Source organism: Lagenorhynchus albirostris, chromosome 15 (assembly GCF_949774975.1).
Source record: "Lagenorhynchus albirostris chromosome 15, mLagAlb1.1, whole genome shotgun sequence".
Lineage (NCBI taxonomy): Eukaryota > Metazoa > Chordata > Mammalia > Artiodactyla > Delphinidae > Lagenorhynchus > Lagenorhynchus albirostris.
The window spans coordinates 61,172,250-61,197,630 of NC_083109.1; the positions used below are offsets into that span (position 1 = coordinate 61,172,250).

Sequence of the window (25,381 nt, forward strand, 5' to 3'; positions counted from 1 at the left end):
GCCTCCGAATTTGACTAGGCTCTCACCATGCTCGTCAGGATGTTTGCCTCACACTCTTGCCTTTCGCCCTCCTTTCCTCCAACCCCCATCCTATTTCTGGTCCAAGTGTAAATCCCTCCTTTCCCATCCCAAACCATCCCATCCCATGCTGTGGGTCTTATCTCCCTTAAATCCTACTTTCATCATGAGCATTTTCTCGTTTAGAAATCATCAGCCTGACACTCTGTGGTAAGATACTCTGTAATCTTGTCTCACCCTATCCATCTAACTTTGTTTTCTACCACTTTCCAACACACCCCACTATGTAATAAGACTGGTTTTAGCACTGTTTTCATAAGCATTCCGTACTCTCTCCTGCCTGTATAACTTGTTTATTTTGTTTCTTTCATCTGGAATACTTTTTTCTTTTCATAACCTATACATTTAACAAATTCAAGATGCAAGAAAGGTAGGGTAACTGAATAAAGCTCAGTAGCTTGGAGATGGGAGTGGTAGAGAGAGGTGGTTTAGCCATAGCATGAAGGAAAGAACATTCAGGAGCCAGGGGGAAGGACAGGTAGAGGTTAAACATGCACAGATTTTCAGTCATAGGGAAAGGAAATTTTAAAGAAGCTCACGTCCATCAAGTGGCCTTTGCCTTCAGTAGAATAGAAGCCAGGTTCATCTGCTGAGTGATGGGGGCGGGGGTGGGGGGCGTGAAGCTAGGGACTTGAAGAAAGTAGAAAACCACCACCTGTCTTGGGCTTTGGGATGGGCCTTACCAGAGGTGAATACAGTATTTACTGAAAAACATGAATCCAGTTGAAATGAATTATCATGAGTTTGTGATGGACTCATTTCGTTTTCTGAATTTGTTCAGCAGTGCTTGGTTTTAGGGATCTACATGGGGAAACCCTGACTTGGATATTATAATTGTTGAAGTGGCTCTATCCCTCTGCTGCCCTGCACCCAGTTCTAGGCTGGATGCAGAGGCAAGTGAGGGCAGAGGGGCTGGTTAACTTAGCAGAGGGAGGAGCTGCAGCCTCAGGGATGTGCCACATGTGTTCGTTCTCTCACTCTGCTAGTTGCTCCTTTTCTCAATCCTCTAACACCTCTTTCCTTGCCTCACAGTCACTTAATGGCCTCACTCCCATTCACTGAGAAGCAGCCATAAGAGAACATCCTCAACCTTTTCCTGCCGAACCTGCACCCGTCAGATGTGTGCCCCGCACCCAGCCTTCCCCCCTCACCGTGCGTGCAGTTCTCCACGCACGTCGAAGGCATTCCTTCTGTACAGGATGCCATCCTCTCACCTGCCCAAGGGCGCTGCTCCACTGGCTTTCGGCTTCCCTCCCGCCCATCGGTTTTTCCCTGTTCAGGGGCAAGTGTGGAGTGGGTGTGGCATGGGTTTAAGCAGCACTGAGGGTCTGCCGAGCAGGCGCAAAGAAGTAGTGGAGCTGAGTGCCCGACCGTGACGTAGAGGAGGGGAGAGACCATCAAGGTATGAGGGGCAGTAAAATGGTGGTGGGGTCAGTGGCGTGGAGGCCCCAGGAGGTGAACGGATTGTTGGATCCAGCATTTGAAAGAAAGTGAGCTGGGAATCTGAGAGGTGGTAGTCAGAGGGTAGGTGCCAGAAATTGTGATGCCAGAGGCTAAGTCCTGGTTTGGCGAATGATCGTGGGGACAGGTGGCTGAGGAAAGATGAATTGTTGGACAGCAGCCACGGTAGTCGCGACAGAGTCTCATGATATGACATTCAAAGCCGAGAGACTTAGGGAGGAGGGAGAGAATGGTTTGGAAACCACAGTGATGACCAGGGTGATGCCACCTTGCCTCCAGCCCAGTAGCGCCAGGGCTGTGGGAGGGACAACCAGCACCACGTGAAAGAGCTGCAACAAGGCCAGGTGGCATCCAGGTCTCCTGCTTCTCCTCTCACTCCTCCCGGGTCTGCTCTCAGCGCAGCAGCCAGAGCTGTGGTTTTACAGTAGAAGCAGGTGTTCTCATCCCCACCTTACTCAGGGCACGCTTTGTAGCCTGACCCTCACCTCCTTCAGGGCTGGGTCATTCAGCTGTCTCCTTCTTGGGGCATCTCTGACCACCTGTTTGAAACGGTGTCCTCTTGCCAAGCGCTCACACCCCCTTCCCTGCCTTTCTGTTTTCCTCTACAGCATTTATCACTACTTGACAGCACATATTTTACTTATTTACTTATTTGTATATTCCATGATGGCAAAGATTTCTATATGGGTTGTTATATTTTAATTTTTAATACTGCTTTTCCACCTGTACCTAGAACAGAACTTGGCAAAAGGCAGATATTTAGTGAACAGTAGTTGAATGTAGAATGGATGAATGGATGGATGGATGGATGGATGGATAGATGGATGGATGAAAGGAGGGGTGATGGGACAGGTACAGGAGGCACGAGGAAACAGTGTAATCACAGGAGGTTGTTCCAGAATTCAGGTTCTAAGATGGGTCTAGGATGTGATTGTTCTTGTGGGAGGTTGGAGAGAATGGGAAGGTTCCTGTTGTTGAGGAAATTGAATTACTGGGACAGTGGATAATTAGAGGGAATTCCAACTCCTCTAGCATGATGGCAGAGATGACATAGAAAGAAAAAATACAAATCAGGCCCAGTCACCAAGGAATTTAGGAGCGTCTGGGTGGTCAGTAGATGACCCTAACAAAAACTGGGGAGGAGATGGTTTTAAAAAAAAAAGAATACCCACAAAGATACTGAGTAACAGTTGTGAGTTATTATTGCCTCCTCTTACATCAAGCTTGATTTTTTCCCCCAAATTCTCCCAGGTGTATCTAGTCAAATGTGAGTGCCTTTGGTTTAGTAAATCTCTTGAATTTTTTTTAGGATAAAAAGTATTACACAGATAGAATGAAAATGTACTAACACTAGTTTTTAAAACTCTGGTACTCTGGCCTGGAGTAATGAGTCTCTCAATAAAAATAGCTACTATGGATGGCTGGTTCCTTCGGGTCTTTGGGGTAGAATACAAGCAGTTGCTTTTCAAACTGTCATAGGTTCAAAATATAACATGACTTACACTGATGTATTTGTGGTTGGAACCTTTAACGTTGCCAAAGCCTTCTCAGTTGACATCTGAATATCTCAATTATGTTTCTGGTAAATTTATTATTTTAAAATACCGTGCCAGACCATAGTGCTTTACAAAGTTGGCAGCGTATTGCTGATGACCTAATTTATTATTCAAACTCACTGTAAGTGTTCTAAATGTTCCAATATACAACTATTCAATTTATCTGTTGGAAGTGCATTTTAGGTGTATTTTATTACATAGAAGGGTTGTTTTCCTTTAGTCTAAATAAGCATAAAATAAATGTTTAAGTATTTTAAACCCCACTTCCCACATTTATTCTATCTTTAAGTGCAAAGTACCTTCCAGAACATCAGAAAATGTAGTCCAATTTCCAGTAGGATTTCTTCAGGGTAATAGCTTCTTTCGAGCCTACACTCGAGGCTGCAGTCTCTGAGTTCAGGCATTATTTTCTTCTATTCTCTGGTTTTCTCCAATTTTCTGGTTTGCTTCAGTTCAGTTTCTTACTCTCTTTAGATCCCTTTAGATAATTTTTAATTATCCTTTAGGTCTTAGCTTCAATATCACTTGCTCAGAGAGGTCTTTCTAGATTCTTTTCTTCCTACTACATTTGGTCCCTCTGCTGTATATTGTCATTATGCTTTCCCATCATAACTTTTTACACCTGATTGTAATTGTATGCTTCATGTCCGTGTGCCCCTGTAGAATCCATAACCTCTGAGGGGTCTCATGAACGCTGTATCCCCAGCATCTAGAACAAACAGTGCCGGGCACACAGAAACCTTTTCACAGACGTGTGTTGAATGAAGGAATGAATGAACGAGAGTGAGTGCCTCCTTGCCCCTGCAGCCGCGGCCTCTGACCACTTGACACAGCTGTTCGTATTTGCAGTACTCAGCCCAAGTACAAAACAGCCAGGTCTCCTTTATCAAGCAAGCGTCAGGCAAGTTACTGATGTGTTTGCGGCTGTGCTAACGGCGATTAGGAAGGCGACCTCAAGTCTCTTTTAACTTCCAACTGGCTTTACTTGGAATTATTCTACTAAAAGGGAGATCTGGTTCTTGCTACTGATTATACCTACTCTTCCTTCTGTGCAGCAATCCCAGGAGGAGGAATTGTGAAGTAAATAAGTTTTTGTGAAATAATTTTTTTAAGTTCTTTCCCCAAATCCCACTACTGTGACTCTGCTAGGATCACATGCCAAATTATGTGTATGTATGTATGTGGTATCTGGAAGTTTCATACTGTTTTTAGAAAAATACTTTGAACAAATAATAATTCAGTAACCTACTTTGCCTAATTTCATGTAGTTTGACAAAAGTTTATTCAGCACCTTGTATAGAGGGCCACAATCCCTTATCTTAAACCCTTGGGTCCAGCTGCATTTTGGAATACAGACTTCTTTGAATTTTAAAAAGTGAATATGCTACCCAGTGAGGTCTGGGGCAGCATCCTGCAGTCAAACATTAATCCTCTGCCTTGAAACATTCACATTAAATAGGATAAATGCACTATAAATAGCTTCAAGTCAGTTCAGGTTCTGGTGTTGCTGCCACATAATTCTGGGTAGGTTGGGCCACAGATGAATTGCAGAAAACTTAGCTTTGGAATTTGAGGGCTCTGGAATGGCTAGTTCGAGGACTGTGATAGGTACATATCACAGCCTGTGTCTGAGGATCCCTGAGTGCCTCCCTCCGCCCTCAGAACCACCATGCGGTCAAAGCCACGCCTCTGTCACCTGAACCACAGGAGCCCCTCCTACTCGGTTCCCTAGCAGTTCATTCTCTGGGGCGGTTGTCCTAAAGCAAGTTCTGTCCATATCCCTCCTCTGTAAATCCTTTCGGTGGCTTCTTATTGCCCTAAAGATAACGTCTGCGTTTCTTAACCCGTCACGCAAGCTCAGTATGATCTGGGCCCGTTTATCTCCTCAGCCCTTCCATAGCCACTCCCCATGTTCCCATCAAACGAACATTTTTCTTCTATTCCATGGTCCCTTGCCTACTGTCTGTACCTTCTGTCTGGAAGCTGCTTTATCCTGCTTCTGTCCTTTCATCCCATACTTAACTCATCTGTTTTTCAGGTTTTGAATTAGATGTCACTTTCAAGGAAATCTTTCTTACCCCTGGTTCTATACTAGATACCTCCTCACCTTCGTACGGAACACCTTGTACTCCTGTTGCATTGTGATGTAATAATGCTGCTAATTCTCTGGAGCAGGTTTCTCAACCTCAACACTATTGACATTTTGTAAAAATACACCTGTCTAACCTCGGCACTATTGACTTTTTTTTTTTCCCCACACCTGGTGTTTAATATTCTCCTAGGCCTCTGGCACTCGACCTGCTTGGCCTCTGGCCATCGTCCTCTGACATTTGCCCTGCTTTAGCAGTCAACTTACAGATGTGGTTCTGAGTAACCTGTACCAGGTCTCTCTACCTGGGCATTACTGACATTTGGGCCAGATAATTCTTTGTTGTGGAGGGGCTGTCTTCGAGCCTCATATAGGCTGTTTAGCAGCATCCCTGGACTCTACCCCCCGGATTCCAGTAGCACCCCCTCCCTTCTGCCCCACGTGACCACCAGAAATGTCTTCAGGCATTGTTAAATGTCCTCCGGGGGACACAGTCACCCCCAGTCGATCCACTGGTCTAGAAGGAAAGCTCTTTGAGGCAGAGGCTATGCTTGTGTGGACCTTCATAAACCTAGCTTGGCACACGTAGGTCCACTTAAATGTATTGAATTGAGTAACTAGGGGATGAAGGTACTGGGCAGGGAAGGGGATGGGTGGCTGGAAGGTTGAAGAGAAAGCTTAGCTCTTTCAGGACAGGAGGATGAGAGAATATATGGCAAGTGCTTTCTGAGGAACTGAGCTACCAGTGTAGGCTCAGTGTGGGCTCAGACTCTGTTCTGCCTCTTTGGACGACTACTTCTTTTGCCTTTTGGGCCATCCCGCAAGGACTTCTTTCTTGCGTTAGAGCTATAGGCACAGAATCTCCTGATTGCTCAGAGGCTTCTTAGAACCAACCAAGAAGCATTTGTTAAAGCACCATGAAAGTAGGGGGCACAGCTATGGGTCAGAAGCAACCCCTGCCATCATTGCTTCAGGCTAGTAGGAAAGACACTAGTGGGTCTGGAGGCCCTTCCACCCCTCCCTTCCTGGCATATTGCTATTTCTCCTATATCCAGTGTAAATTACATTAGGCCTTTCTATTATGTGGTCCCGTGGCACCTATTCTTTTCCTTCATAGTATTACTCGCAGTTTTTAATTATATATCAATAGTTTTTTTCTATGTTTAATGTTTCTATTCTTTGAGACTATAAAACTCTATGGAGGAAGGAACAGCGTAGGTTTTGTTCATTTATCCTTCTGTAGCTCCTGGCATGGTATCTGGTGCATTGTAGGCATTCAGTACATAATTTTTGTAAAAATGAGAATGCATGTGATGGACCCTCCAAGAACCCATATTCCAGTGCAGGAGACAGTGCATACTACAGTACCAAGTCTGTACCAACGGAGCAACAAAGTACAGTGTTGGTTTGGGGAGTAAGAAGGGAGAGAATAAATTGGACTAGAAGTATCTGGGTTGACTTTATGGGAAGAAAATTAGAAAATATGGAAAACTAAGAAGGAAAGAAGAAAAGTTATCCATAGCCAGGGGCTCAATATCAGAAGACAACCATTTTGATAAATTTCAGCCTCTACTGCTTTTTCTCTTTCTTTAAAATACAAGTTACTTCATGCTTTTGAAATATTTCATGAATACAGAACAGTGTAGAGAATAGTATAATCTTTAAACAACTTAGTCAAATTTCAACATTTTGCTACCTTTGCTTTACATTAAAAGCTTAAGACGATATAAAATAAAACATTGCACGTGTATCGTATTTGATGCTTCCTGTGTACCCTCCCAGCTGACATTTCCCCATCTTCCTTATGCAGAGAACCATCATCCTGAAATGGGTGTGTGTCATTCCCATGCTTGGCTTTCTACTTAACATTACATGCATATGTGTTAATAAACAGTGTATGTAGTTTGTGGATCTTGTGTATATATTTCCGCAACTTGAGTTTTCATTTAACATTATGTATGAGCTATATCTGTGTAGAAGTGTGTAGCAGTAATTCTTCCTTTTTGCTCTGTGGTATTCCAGGATTATACTATAGTTTATTCCTTTTCTGTCAGTGGAAGTTTTGGTTATTTTCATGCTTTGCTATTAAACAGTGTTACTGTGAACATGTCTTCTTGAGCATATTTAAGACCTTCTCTAGGGTTTGTACCTAGAGGTAGCATTGCTGGTGCATAGGGCATGTGCATCCTTGACTTCACTAGATGTTGCCAGATAATTCCCCAGTGTAGTTGTACAAATTTCAGCCCCTAACAGCACTGTCTGAGAGCTCCTGTTGCTCTGTATCCTTGCCAAGCCTTGGTATTGCCAGACTTTGACATTTTTGCTAATTTGAAATACTGCATTTCCTTGATTTCTGGTGTGTTTGAGCATCATTTCTTATGTTTATTTGGCTGTTTCAGTTGCCTCTTTTGTGACTTTGTGTGTTTCTTTTTTTCTCTTTTGTGACTTGTGTTTTTTTTATTGGTTTGATTTTTTTCCCCCTTGTATATCTTTAGTACTTTATATATTCTGGCTATTTATCTTAGTTGATACTTTGCATTTCAAATATGTTCTCCCAGTGGCTTATCTTTCCACTTTCTTTATGGTGTGCTTTGTTGTGTACAAGTTTTACATTTGAATCAAGTCATACTTATTCGTCTGTTCATGTATGGTTGGTACTTTTTATACCATGTTTAATAAATTCCTCTGTACTCTGAGTACTTTGGGGTCGTAAAGAGATCCTACCGTATTTTCTTCCAAAAGAAGAGTTCTGCTCTTCAGCATAAGTCTAATCCACGTGGAATTTATTTGTGTGTGGGTATGAGATAGGGAACAATTTTCCATGTGAATATAAACTAGTTGCACGGGCCAGCGTCTCTGATTGCAGAGTCCGTCTTCTCCCCCACTGGTTTGTTATGCCACTTTGTCTTCTGTATCCAGATTGTTTGTTTGTATCCAGATCGCTCACTATGCATGGGCTCTGCTCCACTGGTCCTTAGTATATCCATGTGTCACTTCTACACTGTCTTAATTACTGTGGCTTTATATCTTTATATATTATGCATGACCCTGTGGTAAGAACCTTGAATAGATGGTTATGATTGGAATTTAAGGTCTGGTGATAGGCTAGTGGGTGGTTGCATTAGGAAAGTAGGTGGATGTGATCTGTGGAGGGTTTTGAGGAGAACTTTCAGGGCACAGATTAGATCTGCCGTGGGACCCAGTGGGTTACTGGACACTGACGGGGGTCCCAGCAGGGACTGGGGCTGCAATCTTCCAGCAGCAGTCAGTGGTTTTTCAGAGGGCACTCAGGGTCTCAAAATGGTATTACCTGTGCATTCCCCACAAACTTGTCTATGTGCCTTATGTTTTTTTCTGGAGACCTTTCTATTAACTTTTCTTTAAAAATGTTACCTGCTTAAAACCTCACCAGATGCTTCAAACTTCTATCACATGAGAAAGCCCTGAGGAACTGGTTATTATGAACATTCACCACTTTGATGTTACAGCCTTCAGTTGAAAACTGATTCTTAGCATTGCCATTCTCTTTCAGTTAAAGTGGCAGTTTTTTTTTTTTTAAGCTTCAGGCTGGTTTTCTTTTTTCTTCTCTACTTTGTACTCAATTGAATCAGAAAAAAAAAAGAATACTATTTTTAAGTGCTATTATTCTTTTGAAGAAAACCTTCAATTTAAAATGTTTGTCTAAACTGCAGAGGGTTTTCTGTCAACTGTGCTTGCTTCTACTAAGAATGAGTAACATAACCTTTTTTAGATTTTAGAGAACGAGAGCAATGTCACGATGTTCCAAATATATGTCGTTGTCTTCCTTCTTTTGGTGGCATCTGAACTCTTGTTAAGTAGAACTGAATTAGTAAGAATGAAATAACTTGGAGAAAATGGGCAGAATAAAGGTCATTAAGCCCTTATGAAACCTCTGGTGCTTCTGTGGTGTTTGAAAAATAACTATTAAAAGAGGTACAGAATGAGGAAAAAAACCCAAAACCTGTTTTTTTCCCAAAGTGGAAATATCTTTATTTTCTTCGCAGACTAGAAAAGTACAACACACTCACTATTAAAAAACTTACACAATACCAAAGCGTATAGAACAGCACTACCCAGTAGAACTTTGTGCAGTGATGGGGACGTTCTGTCCTGTGCTGCCAGGACAGTAGCCCTGAATCACATGTGGCTGCTGAGCACCTGAAATGTGACTGGTGTGACTGCAGAACTGAATTTTTAGTTTTATTGAATTTTAACGATTTTAAATTTAAATAGACACATGTGGCTAGTGGCCACTGTATGGGACACTCAGAGCCATAGCCATTTAGAGTGTATACTTCCATGTCTGTCCCTGTGCATCACTTGGTCTCTCTTTGCCTCCTGCCCATTTCTTCTCTTTCTTTGTCTCCTGCCCCATCTCTTCTCCTCTCACCTTCTCTGTTTCTTTGGCATTCAGCCTGCCTTACACACACTCTCCCTGCCTGCCCTTGGCTGCAGCCTACATGCCACTCTCCTTACCTGCCCCATTCTTCCTCTTGACTGCTCTGTGTGTGTGTTATCTGCACACATAATCCATTCTGTTCAGTAGCCACGTTTTTCTACTTAATTATATATATATATATATATCAATCATAGACATTTTCCCTTTTCAGTTTGTATAGCTCTATGTGGTTTTTATTTTGTTATAGCATAATTTCAGTGAAATGAATGTACCAGTATTTATTTAACCTACTGATGGTCAATAGATTATTTTCAGTTTTTCTCTGTAAATATTTAAAAAATAACTACACTTTTCCCTGTTGCCCCCCCCCCATGTGTTCTTTGAGTACTTCGCTGGTGTGCATGGGCTTGAGTTGTTCAAAACTGAGAAATCTGCCTTTTGTTTTGTATTTTGGTACTTACTGGAATCCCCTTAGCAGTTCAGGTAAAGACCTCTCTAGAATCACTTACCTGCAGCCTCCAGGACCATTTAAGGTTGACAGTCTTTAACCATGCAGTGTGCTAAGGAGAAAGAGACTATATGTCGTGCTAACAGGGGTGTCTGCTCACTGCTGTCTACCTCAGATACGTCGGCGAGGGCAGCTGCCTCTACCTGGGGGCAGGTGTATGTAACAGCTGTACCTGGCACACCCTCTGCCCAGCCCTTCCAGAAAGGCCATCTTTGCTTCATGGTCAGAATTCCATTGGGGATAAATACTTGGGGTTCCAGGTCTCTCTTGGATTCGAAAGGAAATCTTAATTCCTACCCAAGGTTTAATGGAAATCCTGGCCTGGCAAAGAAAGAATGGTTATGTCAGCCAACAGGGGCAGCTTGGAGGGGGAACCTCAGAGGAGTTGAGGGCAGCAGTAGGGGTGGGTGAGGGTAAGCAGAATCCCTCTCTGGCTAACACCTCAGTTCTCTCCAGATGGCAGGTTTTTTGTTGTTGTTGTTGTTTTGATTTTTTACCATATCTCCCACAATTTTCTGAAAATACTCTGTTGCCGCTCATCTGATAAAAACTCTTAAAATCTTTTTCTTCTTAAAATAATTTGATTAATGAAATTCCATGTAATAGTTGCTTTTCTTATTTGGCAAATGGGTTTTCATGCACTAAATCTGTTTTAGAAGGTTTGTAGTATGCTGAGGTCATTTCCAAGTGATGATTAAAGATTTTTAATCTTTATCTGAAAAATATTTTTCTTAAGGACAGTGATATATTTATAGGAAATAGTTAAAATAATGCTGCTTGAAAAACAAAGGGCTTGCGGAACAGAGAAACCCAAGCTCCTTCCCCTGCATTGGTTTAGTCATTTCCAGTACAGAAATTGTAGCCCTAAACAATTACTTTCAAGGACTAAATTCTAAATCCTGAACTTTTCTGGCTACTTTAGGAAACAGCTAAAGAGATAACAGTGTTATAAGGAATAAAAGTACATAGACAGCTTTTATTTTACTGATGGTACTTAAAAAAACACGACTCTGGGAAATTCTTGTAATCACCAAGATTAGTTTGGGTACCTAGTTTTTTTTCATTTTTTCTTTCAGAAAAAAATTGGTGTATATATATATATATATATATATATATATATATATATATATATATATATATATATATAGCCATGTTATATTGCCAAGTATCTAGAAATCCAAAGCCTGGTAAATCTCAAATATTAGAGAAAACAATACAAAATATGAATATTGATTTCAACCTCTGTTACTTTTAGAGCTAGCCTGTATTATGCCTGTGTTAGGGAAATTTAAAAACCCTATTATCATTTATTCATCAGAATGTTTGTGTGTGTATGTGCGTCAGAAGAGTTGGTAGGAATAAACTTTTTTTATTTGGAAGTTTGAAGTATAATTAGAAGGTCAAGAGAAGCTAGAAATGAGATTTAGCATGAAGTTCTTACGAAATTCAGATAATAATTGCAATATTTCTTACGTTATTTCACATAGTAGGGAACCAGGAATGTGGTAGACAAAATAATAGTACCAATTTCTAATATTTATTGACTACTTACTATGTGCTCAAAGCTCTGCTCTGCACCTCAGCTCCATTCAGTTCTCCCTTTAATCCTGTGAAAGAAGTACCGTTGCCACCCCCATTTTAAACTAAAGATCCTGTGGCTTTGGAAGTTTAAGTGGTTTGCCCACCAGCTAGAAAATTTCGGAGCTGGAATTTGAACCCAGGCAGCCCAGCAAACAGAAGAAAGCTTTCACCACCACAGGTCTTGTGTGACAAGGTCTCTCATGAAATACGAGCTGAATGCTGTGACGGTTAGATGAATGCATCAGCCAGGAAGCAACCATAACTAAAAACGAAGGCAATGAACAATTATTGAATGCCTGTTCAGTGCCAAGCACGATTCCAAGCACTTGACATATATTGCCTCGTTTAATTTGCACCCCGCAAGGGAGATATCGTTTACACCCATTTTACAAAGAAGTTTAGGGAAGTTAAATAACTCGCCCACAGTTAAGCTTCATTGCAACTCATGAAGTCGGGATCGTGCGTGGTAATGGATTAACATTAATTTAAGAAAGATTTTTATTAGTATTGCAAGGACTTCCCTAGTTCTCTTCAATTCAATATTTTAATCACTGACTAAGAAGAATATACAAAAGGCAAACAAATTTCGGTTGACACAGCGATGAGAGTATGTATATATTGGAGGATGGAACAATATTCACAAAATTCTTTGTTTTGATTTGTCTCCTTTTTACATTCACATGTTCAAAGATAATAATAAAACAATACTAAAAACCACTCTCACCTCTGGCAGCAGCCACCGCATTGCGCACCCCATTCACACTCACTCACATAGTTGAAAACGGCTCTACTGCTTTCTTGTGTCTTCATTCAGAGTTTCTTTTTAGCAAAAATGAATGTGTTTATATTCTTTTTCTCTTTTTCTAATTCACTGTTTCACTTACCAATAAATCAGATATCTTTCCACATCTCTATTACCCGGAGAGCTTCTCATTCTTTCTTACAACTGTGTCGTATTATATTGTATGGATGTACAGTAATTTATTTAACCCGTTTCCTGTTGCTCTTGACTGGAGTTGTTTCTGATTGGTTGCTATTAAAAATCATGCTGCAATGAATAATCTTATACAGCATCACTAAATTTATTTTTAATATACACATATGTCAATGTTTCTGACGTACAGTTCTGATTTTTGACAAATATATAGGGTCGTGTAACCACACCCACAGTCAAGATACAGAACAGTTCCATCCCCCTGAAACTCCCTTGTTTTCCTCTTTGGTATCAGCCCCACTCCTGGCAGCCAGGGATCCATTCTCTGTACCGGTAGCTTTGGCTTTCTTGCAGCGTCCCTGTACTGAAGCCCTCTGAGGGTGGCTTCTTTGACTTAGCATAACACATCTGAGATTCTGCCTGAATTGTTGCAGTTGTCAGTGGCTCATCTCTGTTATTGCTCGGTGGTGTTCTGTGATACACATGCACCACAGTGTTTTATTCCATTCAAACTGAAGGATGTTTGGGTTGTTTCCAGTTTTTGGCAATTATCAATAAAGCTCCTATAAGCATTCACACACAGATTACAATACTTTTTGAAAGCAGCCTTATTGAGGTATCATTTACATACCATAAGATTCACTCGTGTAAAAGTGTAAACTTTAATGGTTTTTGGTAAATTTACAGAGTTGGGCAACCATCACTACAATCTGATTTTACATTTCATCACACCAAAAAGAAATCTTTGACCATTTACAGTTAATCCCTATTCCCATCTCCAACCCCAGAAAACCACTCATCTGTTTTCTGCCTCTACAGATTTGTTTTTTCTGGAAATTTCATATAAATGGAATCATACAACATGTGTTCTTTGACATCTGGCTTCTTCCACTTAGCATAATGTTTTTTGGTTTTGTTTGTGTTATATCAGTATTTCTTTCCTTTTTTTTGGTGGCCGAATAATATTCCATTGGGATATACCACATTTTGTTAATCCATTCACTAATTAATGGACATTTAAGTTGTTTATAGTTTTGAGCTATTATGCATAATGCTGCTATAAACGCTTGTTTACAAATCTTTGTGTGGATTTTATGTTTTCATTTCTCTTGGTTAGATAATGAGGAGTGGAATTGCTGGATCATGGTAAAATTACCTTTTTTTTTTTTTTTTGCGGTACGCGGGCCTCTCACTGTTGTGGCCTCTCCCGTTGCGGAGCACAGGCTCTGGACGCGCAGGCTCAGCGGCCATGGCTCACGGGCGCAGCCGCTCCGCGGCATGTGGGATCTTCCCAGACCGGGGCACGAACCCGTGTCCCCTGCATCGGCAGGCGGACTCCCAACCACTGCGCCACCAGGGAAGCCCCCATGGTAAAATTATACTTAACACTTTAAGGAACTACCAAATGAAATGGTTTTCCAAAGTAGCTGTATCATTTTACATTCTCACCAGCACTGTGTGAAGGTTCCTGTTTCTCCATCCACGTCCTTGCCAACATTTTTTATTGTCTGTCTTTTTTACTGTAGCCATTCTAGTGTCAAGTGGTATCTCATTGTGGTTTTAATTACATTTTCCCTAGTGACTGATGATAATGATCATCTTTTCATGTGTTTATCAGGCATTTGTATATCTTTTGTGAAATGCTTATTCAAATATTTTGCCCATTTTTAAATTGGAATTTTTTTGTCTTTTATTTTGAATGTTAAATCCTTTATATTCTGGATGCAGTGAGCTCCTTACCAAATAGATGTGATTTGCAAAATGCCACAGAATATTTTTTTTTAAATGAAGATTCAGTAGTTTTTTTATTGAATAAATGCTTCTCCGTTTGGTATATGCCTTTCATCAATTTCTGGAGTTTTGAAAAGGTTGTTTTTGGCAATTTTGTCTTGTTTTATCATTGCCGTTAGAGACAGGATTTGCTGAGCTCTTTTCTCTGCCATTCTAGAAGTCCCACCTACAGTTTCATTTTGAACATGTAAATTCCCAGACGATAAATTGCTAGGTCAAAGAGTTAGTGCATTTGTAATTTTAATAGATGTTGACAAATTTTTATCCGTAAAGGTTGTACCGTTTTATATGCCTCTAATTTATGAGGTAAGGCCCAGTCTTGCCAATCTGTGTTCTTAAACTTTCAGAATTTTGCCAATCTAAATGAAATCGGTTTCTCGTGGTAATTTTAACATTTCTTTCTTTGTGAGGAGGGTTGGGCATCTTGTCATATTTTAAAAGAACATTCCTTTTCTCTGAGCTTTATTCATATTCTTTGCTCATTTAAAAATCTCGATTATCGATCTTTTCCTTTTCTGTTTGTAGGAGCTTATTTCTGTGTATTGTAAGTTGCAAATACAGACTTCCTGGTAAGTCACTTTTCATCTTGTTTATGGTTTTCTTGGCATGTAAAGTTTATATGAATATACATATAAATACATATGCATATATAATTTATCCGTCTTTTTTTATGGCTTTAGGAGTTGGAGTGATGGAAAGGTTTTCCCAACTCCAAGGCTATGGAGGACTTCCCATATTTTCTTCTATAACCTTTTTCGTCTCATATTTTAACCTTTAAATCTCTGATTCATGAGCCATTTATCCTGCTGAACTATGTTAGGTTTGGTTCTAACTTTTTTTTCCCCCAAAAGATAACTTTTTCAGTTATCCCAGTACCTTTCTTCAAAAAGTCCGTGTTTTTAACTCTAATTTGCAATTCCAACTTCATTATATAATAAATTTCTATGCATATATGTATCTAACTTTTAGACATTCTCTTCTGTATCATTTGTCTTCCTGTCTCTCACTTCGTATACTAATATCATACTGTTTTAATCATTGAGGTATTATAATATATTTTAATATATGCTAGATCTAGTAGCACTCCTCTTTTTCATTGGTTTTCCAGACAACTTCTGCTTGTTTTGTTTTGTTTTTTTTCTTTTCCATGAGGGCTTTAGAATTAACTTGTCTAGGTTCCCCACCCCACTTCCAAAGGAAAAATAATCTTTTTTGTATTTTTATTTCAATCATTTAAATTTTATAAGTTGAATTAAGTAGAACAGACATCTTTGTGATGCTGAGTCTTCCTATCCAATAATATAATACACTCTAGTTCTTCAAGTCTTCTCTGGAGTTCTTCAGTCATGTTTTAACATTTTCCTTATAAAGATTTTATACATTCCCAGTTACATTTATTTCTAGATATTTTATCTTTTTGTTGCTATCATCAATGGGGTTTTTTCTTCCACTACATCTTCTATAAACGGTTATTTGTGTAAAAGATCATAAGTGAGTGAAGCAATGGGCTGTATATAATAAGAGCTACTTTAATAGAGATCAATGTGAGGCCCTGACCTTGGATCAAAACAGACAAAAAAATCAGTTCAACAGGAAGAGGATGAGGAGCATTGTGATTGGAGAAAACATTACAACAGTAGCTACTCGTGTGCTTACGTTTAACCTTTGTCATAATCCCATGAGTTGGGTACTATGACCCCAATTTATAAATGAAGAATTAAGCTTTATTGAGGTTATACACTTTACTGAAGGTCGTATAGCTTCTTAGTGATAGTGCTGAATTTTGTCTCCGTATTTGTCTAATTCCAAAACCTTAACTCTTAACTGATATCCTGTACTATACCATTTCCTGTGGAAAAGGATTTTATTCAAAGTTTATACATAGGAACTCACACCAAATTAATAAAAGCCTCGCTAGTGAGTGACACAGTCTTCCTACATTTCTCAACAGTTCATGTGTACCGTCATTGGAGGACTGGATATAGTTCTGGGTCTCATAATTAAGAAAATGTAGATAAACTGTCTCTTAACTAATCCAGGCTAGTATGACCAGAACTGTGAAAAGTGAAACCATGATTTAAAATAAAATTGTCAAATGATTTAATAAGCTCACAGAAGACTGAGAATCAACTATGATTTTCTTTAGTATTTCCAGTGTTGAAAAATTAATTGGACTTAGTCTTCATGATCCCAGATGTAGACTCTGGGATTAAGGAGTACATGTTGCCTAGAGTCAGTATTCCAGTTACTATTGTTGTGTAGCACATCACCCCAAAACTTAGTGGCTGAAACCCACAACAATTACTTATATCTTCTATGACCTCTGTGGATCAGGGATTTGAGGAGGGTTCAGCTGGGCAGTTCTGGCTTGGTTTCTGTTTTGGTTGCAGTCAGACAGTGGCTGAAACTGCAACAGCAAGGGAAGGTGGCTGAAGTAGCTGGTGATTGGCTGGGCATCTCTGTCTGTCTCTTCACTTCAGCTTAGTCATGGGCTAGTTTTGGTTTTCTCACCGTATATCAGCCTCAGGGCAGTCAGATGGCTTATGTGGCATCTCAGCAGCTCCAAAGATGAATATTCCAAGAGACCTAGGCAGACCTATTATGACCTAATCTTGTAAGTCATGTAACATCCCTTACCCTGTAGCACAGACTAGCACAAATTCAAGCAGAGGCAGCTTAGTCCCCACCTTTTGATGAGAAGAATGCCGAAGTCACATTGTAAGAAGAATATGTAGGGTTGAAGATAGTGTCATGTCTTCTTTTTGAAACTACAACCTACTGCAGTGATGGTTTCCTTTCAGTGTGAGGAAGGGCATTGTGGTAGAATTCTCTGAGATGAAAAGGACTGCTTGTGGAGGAATGAGACATTTTCGTCATTGGGTATGTTCAGAAGGTGGTGAGGTGTGCACAGGGTATGGTGGTTCTGATATCTGAAGCGATTTTCGTCCTCTTATACTCTGGTGTTGTAGAAATGCTTCTGGGAACGTTTAAGCTTAACTAGTTTGAACATAATAAGTGCTTTTTGAAATTTATGAATACCACACATTGTAAGGATAATGTGGATACTGTGCATTAAGATGTATATTGTATCACTTTGTGAAAAGTTTGGAAATTTAAGAATATCTTTTCCAAAAAACTGAAATCAATAACCTAACTTGCCACCTTAACAAAACTAGAAGAGAAGAACAAACTAGACCCAAGGCAAGCAGAAGGAAGGAAATAATAAAGATTAGAGCAGAACTAAATAATAAAGAAAACAGAGAAAATCAGTGGAGCCAAAAGTAGGTTTTTGTTTTTGTTTTTTTGTGGTACGCGGGCCTCTCACTGTTGTGGCCTCTCCCGTTGCGGAGCACAGGCTCTGGACGCGCAGGCCCAGCGGCCATGGCCCACGGGCCCAGCTGCTCCGCAGCATGTGGGATTCTCCTGGACCGGGGCACAAACCCGTGTCCGCTGCATCGGCAGGCGGACCCCCAACCACTGCGCCATCAGGGAAGCCCCAAAAGTAGGTTTTTTGAATAGATTAAAAAAAGGGGACAAAGCTTTAGTTAGACTAAGAAAAAAAGAGAAAAGATTCAAATTACCAAAATCAGGAATGAAAGTGGGGACATTACTACTGATGTTATAGAAATAAAAAGAATTATAAGGGGATACTATGAACAGTTGCATGTCAACAAATTAGACAACCCAGATGAAATGGACCAATTTCTAGAAAGATGCAAACTACCAAAACTGACTCAAGAAGAATCAGAAAATCTGAAATAGACCTATAGCAAAGAAATTGAATGAGTAATCATACAACTTCCCAAAAAGAAAAGCCCAGAACCAGATGGCTCCACCAATTTAAAGAAGAATTAACTCCAATTCTTTGTAAACTCCTCCAAAAAATGGAAGACAAGAAAACATTCAACTCATTCTTTGAGGCCAGTATTACACTGATACCAAAACCAGTTAAAGACAGCACATGAAAAGAAAATTAGACTATATGCCTTCTAAATATAATGTAAAAATCTTCAACAAAACACTAACAACCCAAATCCAGCAGCTTATAAAAAGGATTATATACCATGGCCAAGTGGGATTTATCACAAGAATGCAAAATTGATTTAACATCTAAAAATCAATTAATGTAATACACTATATAGCAGAATAAAGAGGCGGGAAACCCACAATTATCTCAATGAATACAGAAAAAGCATTTGACAAAATCCAACACCGTTTTGTGATAAAAACACCCAAAATATTAGGAATAAAAGAGAACTTTCCCAGCCTGATAAAGGGCATCTGTGAAACACCTACAGCTAGCATCATACTAATGGTGAAAGACTGAAAGCTTTCCCACTTGGATTAGAAACAAGAAAGGATATCCACTCTTGCCACTTCTATTCAACATTGTACAGAGTGTCTAGCCAGGGAAATAATGCAAGAAAAGAAATAAAAGTCATCCAGATTAGAAAGGAAGTAAAACTATTTGAATGAAATGTCTAGAATAGGCAAATACATAGAGGCGAGAAAGTAGGTGAGTGGTAGCAAGGGCTGGGGGTGGGTAGTCACTTCCTGGCTGGCAAGTGACTACTAATGGGGGTGGGATTTCTTTTAGATATGATGAAATGTTCTGGAATTAGATAGTGATGGTTGCATACCTTGTGACTGTACTAAAAATCACTGAATTCTACACATTAAAATGGTGAATTTTATGTTATGTGAATTATATCTCAATTAACAACAACAACAAAACACTTATCCACAACTGTTGTTTCACAGCTGATTGAAATTGCTGTTTTGTCATGTATGCCAAAGTGCGTTTAATGGAGAGAAGAATTCACAAGTATTTTGAAAGGACTGTGATACACTGAGAATAGATTATTTCGTATTTAACTAACGGCATTAGAAACTTATGTATAATTGTACTATCTGCTAGAGTACTGTTATAAAACTCTGAATATTAACATTTATTTGGTATGTACTCTGAACTGTTGTCTCAGAGTACAATATTAACGCATTTTGCATGAAGTTAAGACAGTAATGAAATAATATCTATGAAGTAATTTGTATTAACAGACTCCAGAAAACTTAAAAAGATCAGGTTTCCAATTTGAAGTGCCCTTGGCATCAACATCAGTTTTAAAATGTTTCGGGGTGGAACCTGTCTTATCCATCCTAAACTTGGTTGGCTTGAGGGATGACCAGCCTTCTCCAACCCCTTTGTCCCAGGACACACTGAATGGGCGTGATGAGGAGGTGACACTGAAGTGTGGTGATGCATTTCTGCTCTCACTAACTAACCAAAAGTCAGCTGTGTTTATTCCTAAATATGTTTATGCCAGTAATGGTAGTAATCATAATTATGCAGTTTAAATATTATGTAAACTGATGAATGCAAAAATGTTAAGTGTCTGGGACCACAAAGCCATGTTACTTAATACTATTGAATTGGGTGTGGGCGAGAAACTAAATAAATTGGGTTCAGAATTGTAAAAATATAGACACACGCTGTGCTCAAAATCCTTTAAATTTTTGTTCCACTTTAAAGAAATGGAAACTAGGAGTCATAGATAGTGGTGGTTTGTGCCAGAGAGCTGACACATCTGCAAAGAGATGGCCTTGACCCTGTGTTGGAATACTGGCAAACACATGGACATTTCTGCATTCTAACTTAAAAGAAAATGTCTTAAGATTTATGTGTATCAGTTGTAATGACTCCTCTTTTAACTGAGTTTTTCAGTTTACCAACTTACTATCTGGCATGGTTGCCTCAGACAAGAGGGTTTCTCTTGGGATTAATTAGGAACCAAAGAACTAGATTATAAGTTGGGGGGACTCGTACAGAGGAGGACTCATAGTCCCAGCTCTGCTACTTAACTAGTCAAGATAGCTTGGACAAGTAAATTAAACTTCATCTTTCTTCATGTATTTTACAATACTTTGTTTAATATCTTTGTTTAAATTTAAATTCAAATTTACTGATTTCTAATACCAAGAAGTGTAAAGAGCTAGAAAACAGCAAGAAGAGACTGCCCTTTTTTAATGGCCCTTTCTCTTCCCCTTTCTTTCTCTGTTTTTCTCTTTCCTTCTTCCCTTCCTCCTCTTCCCTTCTACCTCCTCTCCCTGCCTTAGAGAACTTAGAAATAGGAGTACAGTATATTTTTTATCTGTTAAGTAAACATTTGTTTAATCTGTTTATAAATATTTACTTCTTAGCATTTAGATCAAAGGCTAATTTATGGTTCAACAAAACTAGTTTTTTAACCCAGTATTTGATAAATATGGAAATCATCTCAGCTTAAAATTAATCCTCCAATCAGTGCTTATTCTCTGAGAATCACTCATTTTGAATAAACTTGGAAAATGCAGTTGTTCAAGCTAAAAAGACTTGGGTTTTGGGTGTTTTACTTGGGGAACAAATAAAATTTTCTAGTTCTTTGTGTATTTTTAGATAGTAATTTAAAAGCCACATGTGTTTTAAACTTTTGCTAATTCAAATTTTTATTTATAGATGGATTACAATGAATATTTCAGAAACATTCTTTACGTAAATGTTAGTTACAATACTTCAGAATGTCTCACTGTGGAGAGTGTTAGGTATGCATTTTGCTCATGTTATGTTCGTTTGAAACATGTCTGCCGTAAGCAAGTTAAAAAAAAAGTCATCACATTGGCATGTTTAGAGCTATAACAGCCACTTCAAGCACAGAAGAGCAGTTATATAACTTCTTCTATGTAGTGTATTGTCCGTGTTCTGTATATTTATAGTACATTTCGGCTATGTATTTAATGGCTACACGTAAAAATCCAACCGCTACAAATAAAAACCCTGCTTATAAGTTGTTTATTTGAAAGAATTATAACCTGATGTCAAAAACGTGTCCTGTTTATGTGCAGTACATCTACAATTTTAGATTTCATCTTCTTCCAATCTGGAGTTTAATTCCAGCTACACCTTGAGTGTTTGCTCGAGGAGAGTGTTTTCTTCATCTTACTGTCGTAACTGCCTGATGGACAGGGTCTTTACACGAAGGTGTGACTGAGCTGGCCGTGGGCCCCCAGTGCGTGTGTGAAGAGTCGCGCCCACGGAGCCTTCCACAGCTGCCTCTCCCCTCTGCACCACTTCCTCCTACCCCAGTAACATCTGTCCCTCCCAGTCATTTGCTCCAACTCATTTGAGCTTTGGCACATAAATGTATTATTTTAGAAGGACTACGGGCTCTGAAGTTGGAATCCTGGCTTTTGCGCTAATCTCTCACTCTTGTTTAATCTTTCCAAGCCTTGGTTTTCTAACCTGTAAAATGAGAGTAATACCTGCCCACAGGGAGGTCATTAGGGCAAAGGTAAGGAAAGCATAGAGTAAAAGACTTAGTGCCAAACTGAGTACATAGAAATGTAGTAAATGTTCTTCCCTTTTCTTCTTTTCATTTGTCATTTCCATTTTTTTGAATTAGGAACCCAGATTCCTGAGAGGTTAAGTGATTTGCTTCAAGCCAAATAGCTGTCCCGTCAGTCACAGCCTTTCTCAGAGCTCCCTCTGAAGGGCCTGTAGTCTCTCACAGTGAACACTCATCTTCCCCACTACTCATCCCTGCCTGCCAGCTTTTCCAGCTGCCCAGGTCAGCCACCTTCAATTCTTTATTCTCCTTTACCTTTCAACTGAGCCAGTCATTAAGCCTTGAAATGTTGTCTCTGAATTATTTTTTGAATTTATTCCCCTTTCTGCATTTCCACTATCTTAACTTAGTCTGTCAGCTTTTCAGCATGAGTGAGATTCTTAAAAATATTGGCCAAAAAGTTCGTTCGGTTTCTTTTTCTGTTAAGCTGGCTCTAGTAGCGCTTAGTTGTCTTTAACTTCATTTGAAACAATTTTGTTAGATTGTATGTGACGGCTGTCATATCAGCGTGCATTTAAAAAAAACTTATCGAAATTGGTTTTTGTGTAGCCATTTTAATATTGAAGATGGAAGAAAAACAACGGTTTCGGCATGTTATGCTTTATTATTTCAGGAAGGGTAAAAACGCAGCTGAAATGCAAAAAAAAGATTTGTGCAGTGTATGGAGAAGGTACTGTGACTGATTGAACGTGTCAAAAGTGGTTTGTGAAGTTTTGTACTGGAGATTTCTTGCTGGACAATGCTCCACGGTCGAAGTTGATAGCGATCAAATTGAGTCATTGAGAACGATCAATGTTATACCAGGTGGGAGATAGCCAACATACTCAAAATACCCAAATCAAGCGTTGAAAATCATTTGCACCAGCTTGGTTACGTGAATCGCTTTGATGTTTGGGTTCCACATAAGTTAAGCAAAAAAAACCTTTACTGTATTTCGGCATGCAATTCTGTGCTGAAACGTAATGAAAACGTTCCATTTTTAAAACAAATTGTGACGGGTGATGAAAAGTGGATACTGTACAACAATTTGGAACGGAAGAGATCGTGGGGCAAGCGAAATGAACCACCACCAACTACACCAAAGGCTGGTCTTCGTCCAAAGAAGGTGATGTTGTGTACAGTGGGGTTGGAAGGGAGCCCTCTATTATGAGCTCCTTCCGGAAAACCAAACGATTAATTCCAACAAGTACTGCTCCCACTTAGACCGACTGAAAGCAGCACTCGACAAAAAGCGCCTGGAATTAGTCAACAGAAAACGCATAATCTTCCATCAGGATAATGTGAGACCGCATGTTTCTTTGATGACCAGGCAAAAACTGTTACAGCTTGGCTGGGAAGTTCTGATTCATCCGCCATATTCATCAGACACTGCATCTTTGGATTTCCATTTATTTCGGTCTTTACAAAATTCTCTTAATAGAAAAAATTGCAATTCCCTGGAAGACTGTAAAAGGCACCTGGAACAGTTCTTTGCTCAAAAAGATAAGAAGTTTTGGGAAGATGGATTTACGAAGTTGCCTGAAAAATGGCCGAAGATAGTGGAACAAAACAGTGAATACGTTGTTCAATAAAGTTCTTGGTGAAAGTGAAAAATGTGTCTTTTATTTTTACTTAAAAACCAAAGGAACTTTTTAGCCAACCCAATAACAGCTTGGACTAATCAGTAACCATATTTTATTTATTAACTTTTTTATTGAGGTATAGTTGGCTTACAATATTAGTTTCAGGTGTACAACATAGTGATTCAAAATATTTATAGATTGTACTCCATTTATAGTTATTATAAAATATTGGCTATATTCCCTATGCTGTACAAGATATCCTTCTAATTTATTTTATACAGAGTAGTCTGTACCTTTTAATCCCCTACGCCTATCTTGTCCCTCCCCCTCTTCCTTCTCCCCGCTTGTAACCTGTATCTGTGAGTCTATTTCAGTTTTGTTGTATTCACTTGTTTTATTTTTTAGATTCCACATATAAGTGATAACATACAGCATTTGTCTTTCTCTGTCTGACTTATTTCACTAAACATAATACCCTCCAGGTCCATCCATGTTATTGGAAATGGCATTATTTCATTCTTTTTTGTGGCTGAGTAGTATTCCATTGTGTATATATACCGCATCTTTATCCATTTGTCTGTTGATGGACCCTTAGGTTGCTTCCGTACCGTGGCTATTGTAAATAGTGCCGCTATGAACATTGTGGTGCATGTATCTTTTCAAATAAGTGTTTTTGTTTTCTTCAGATATATACCCAGGAGTGGGATTGCTGGATCATATGGTAGCTCTGTTTTTAGTTTTTTGAGGAACCTCCATACTGTTTTCCATAGTGGCTGCACCAATTTACACTCCCACCAACAGTGTAGGAGGGTTCCCTTTTCTCCACATCCTTGCCAACATTGGTTATTCAACATGAGATTTTTATCGGTAACATACCTCTGCCAGAATGATCTTTCTAAAATACAAATCTGATCATATCACTGTTTCTTAACACTTCTTCACAACTGTGCTTTAACTCACTGCACCAGCCTTGTCTTCTGCTTCTCCATGTTATGCTCTTTCTACACTGGCCCCATCAGACGTTTTGCTATTGGATGGTAGCTGTTCATGCCACTGTACTTTTACTAATAAGAAAAACTTCTGTGTCTGCAAAGTCCTTTTCATCCTGGGAGACTTTCCTAACTTACCCAAATACAATTAGACATTTAATTCTTTTGGTTTCCACAGCACTTTGTACCTACTTATATTGTGTTGTTTTCACACTTGCTATAATAATTTGGTTCTGACCTCTCTTCTCACTCATTGGGCAAATGATTTGTCCTCTCTATAAAATAAGGGGGTTCCACTAGGTCAATGATTCTCAGCACTGGCTACACATTAGAATCATTCTTTTCAAGTAACTGTATCAAAATCTATGGAGAGACTCTCCTTTACCCCTACCCATTAGGAATTTTTTTTCTTTAAGTTCTTCAAATGATCGTCATATTGTGAGGAGGGTTGAGAAGCACCTACTAGGCATAGATTCTAAGATACCTTTCAGCTAAAATGTTCTGTTATTCTATGAACTTCCATAGTCTTTGAACATATAAGTGCATTCACGTAATCAAAAAAGGAATTAAATTAGAAAAAATAGGGGAACAAAAATACTTTTCATAATAATAATAATGAAAACAGCATGTAGTAAAATAATATTTGTGTATAAACATGTGCTTTTAGAACTCTGATTTTCTGGTTCCATCCTAATTGTTACGAGTGAATATGGACAAATTGGATGAAGTGTTCCTTTTTGTGATTGTTCTTTTTTCCCCAGTTATAAAACTGGGAGGAGAATGTTACTTATACAAAAATGTAAACAGACTTGATCCTGAATTCTTGATACCATTAAGAAATTTTATTTAGAACACAATACAGAAACAGCTGTATAATATTTAGAAAATATCTTTGCATATACAGTTGACAGGAGTTTTGTTCTTATATTCATAAATAAATTTTGAGCTCTAACATTATATGTTTAACAAATTGCCACCAGGAGCTTTGAAGGGAGAATGGATAGCATAAAATAATCAATTAAGGTTGATATCA

The 25,381-nt window shown here is 39.1% G+C and overlaps 1 protein-coding gene across 5 annotated transcripts in view; it reads left to right on the forward strand.

The window, feature by feature from the left end:
• Window positions 1-25,381, forward strand: part of MRTFB (myocardin related transcription factor B) — a 201,446-nt gene that overhangs the window by 38,081 nt on the left and 137,984 nt on the right. Inside the window, exon 1 of one of the 5 annotated variants that reach the window (XM_060124737.1) lies at window positions 3,842-3,878. The exons of the other annotated variants lie outside the window; for them this stretch is intronic. The gene's annotated coding sequence lies outside the window, so the exon portion shown is untranslated. Of the gene's footprint in view, window positions 1-3,841; window positions 3,879-25,381 lie in introns of those variants that run through there. 5 annotated transcript variants of the gene reach the window in all.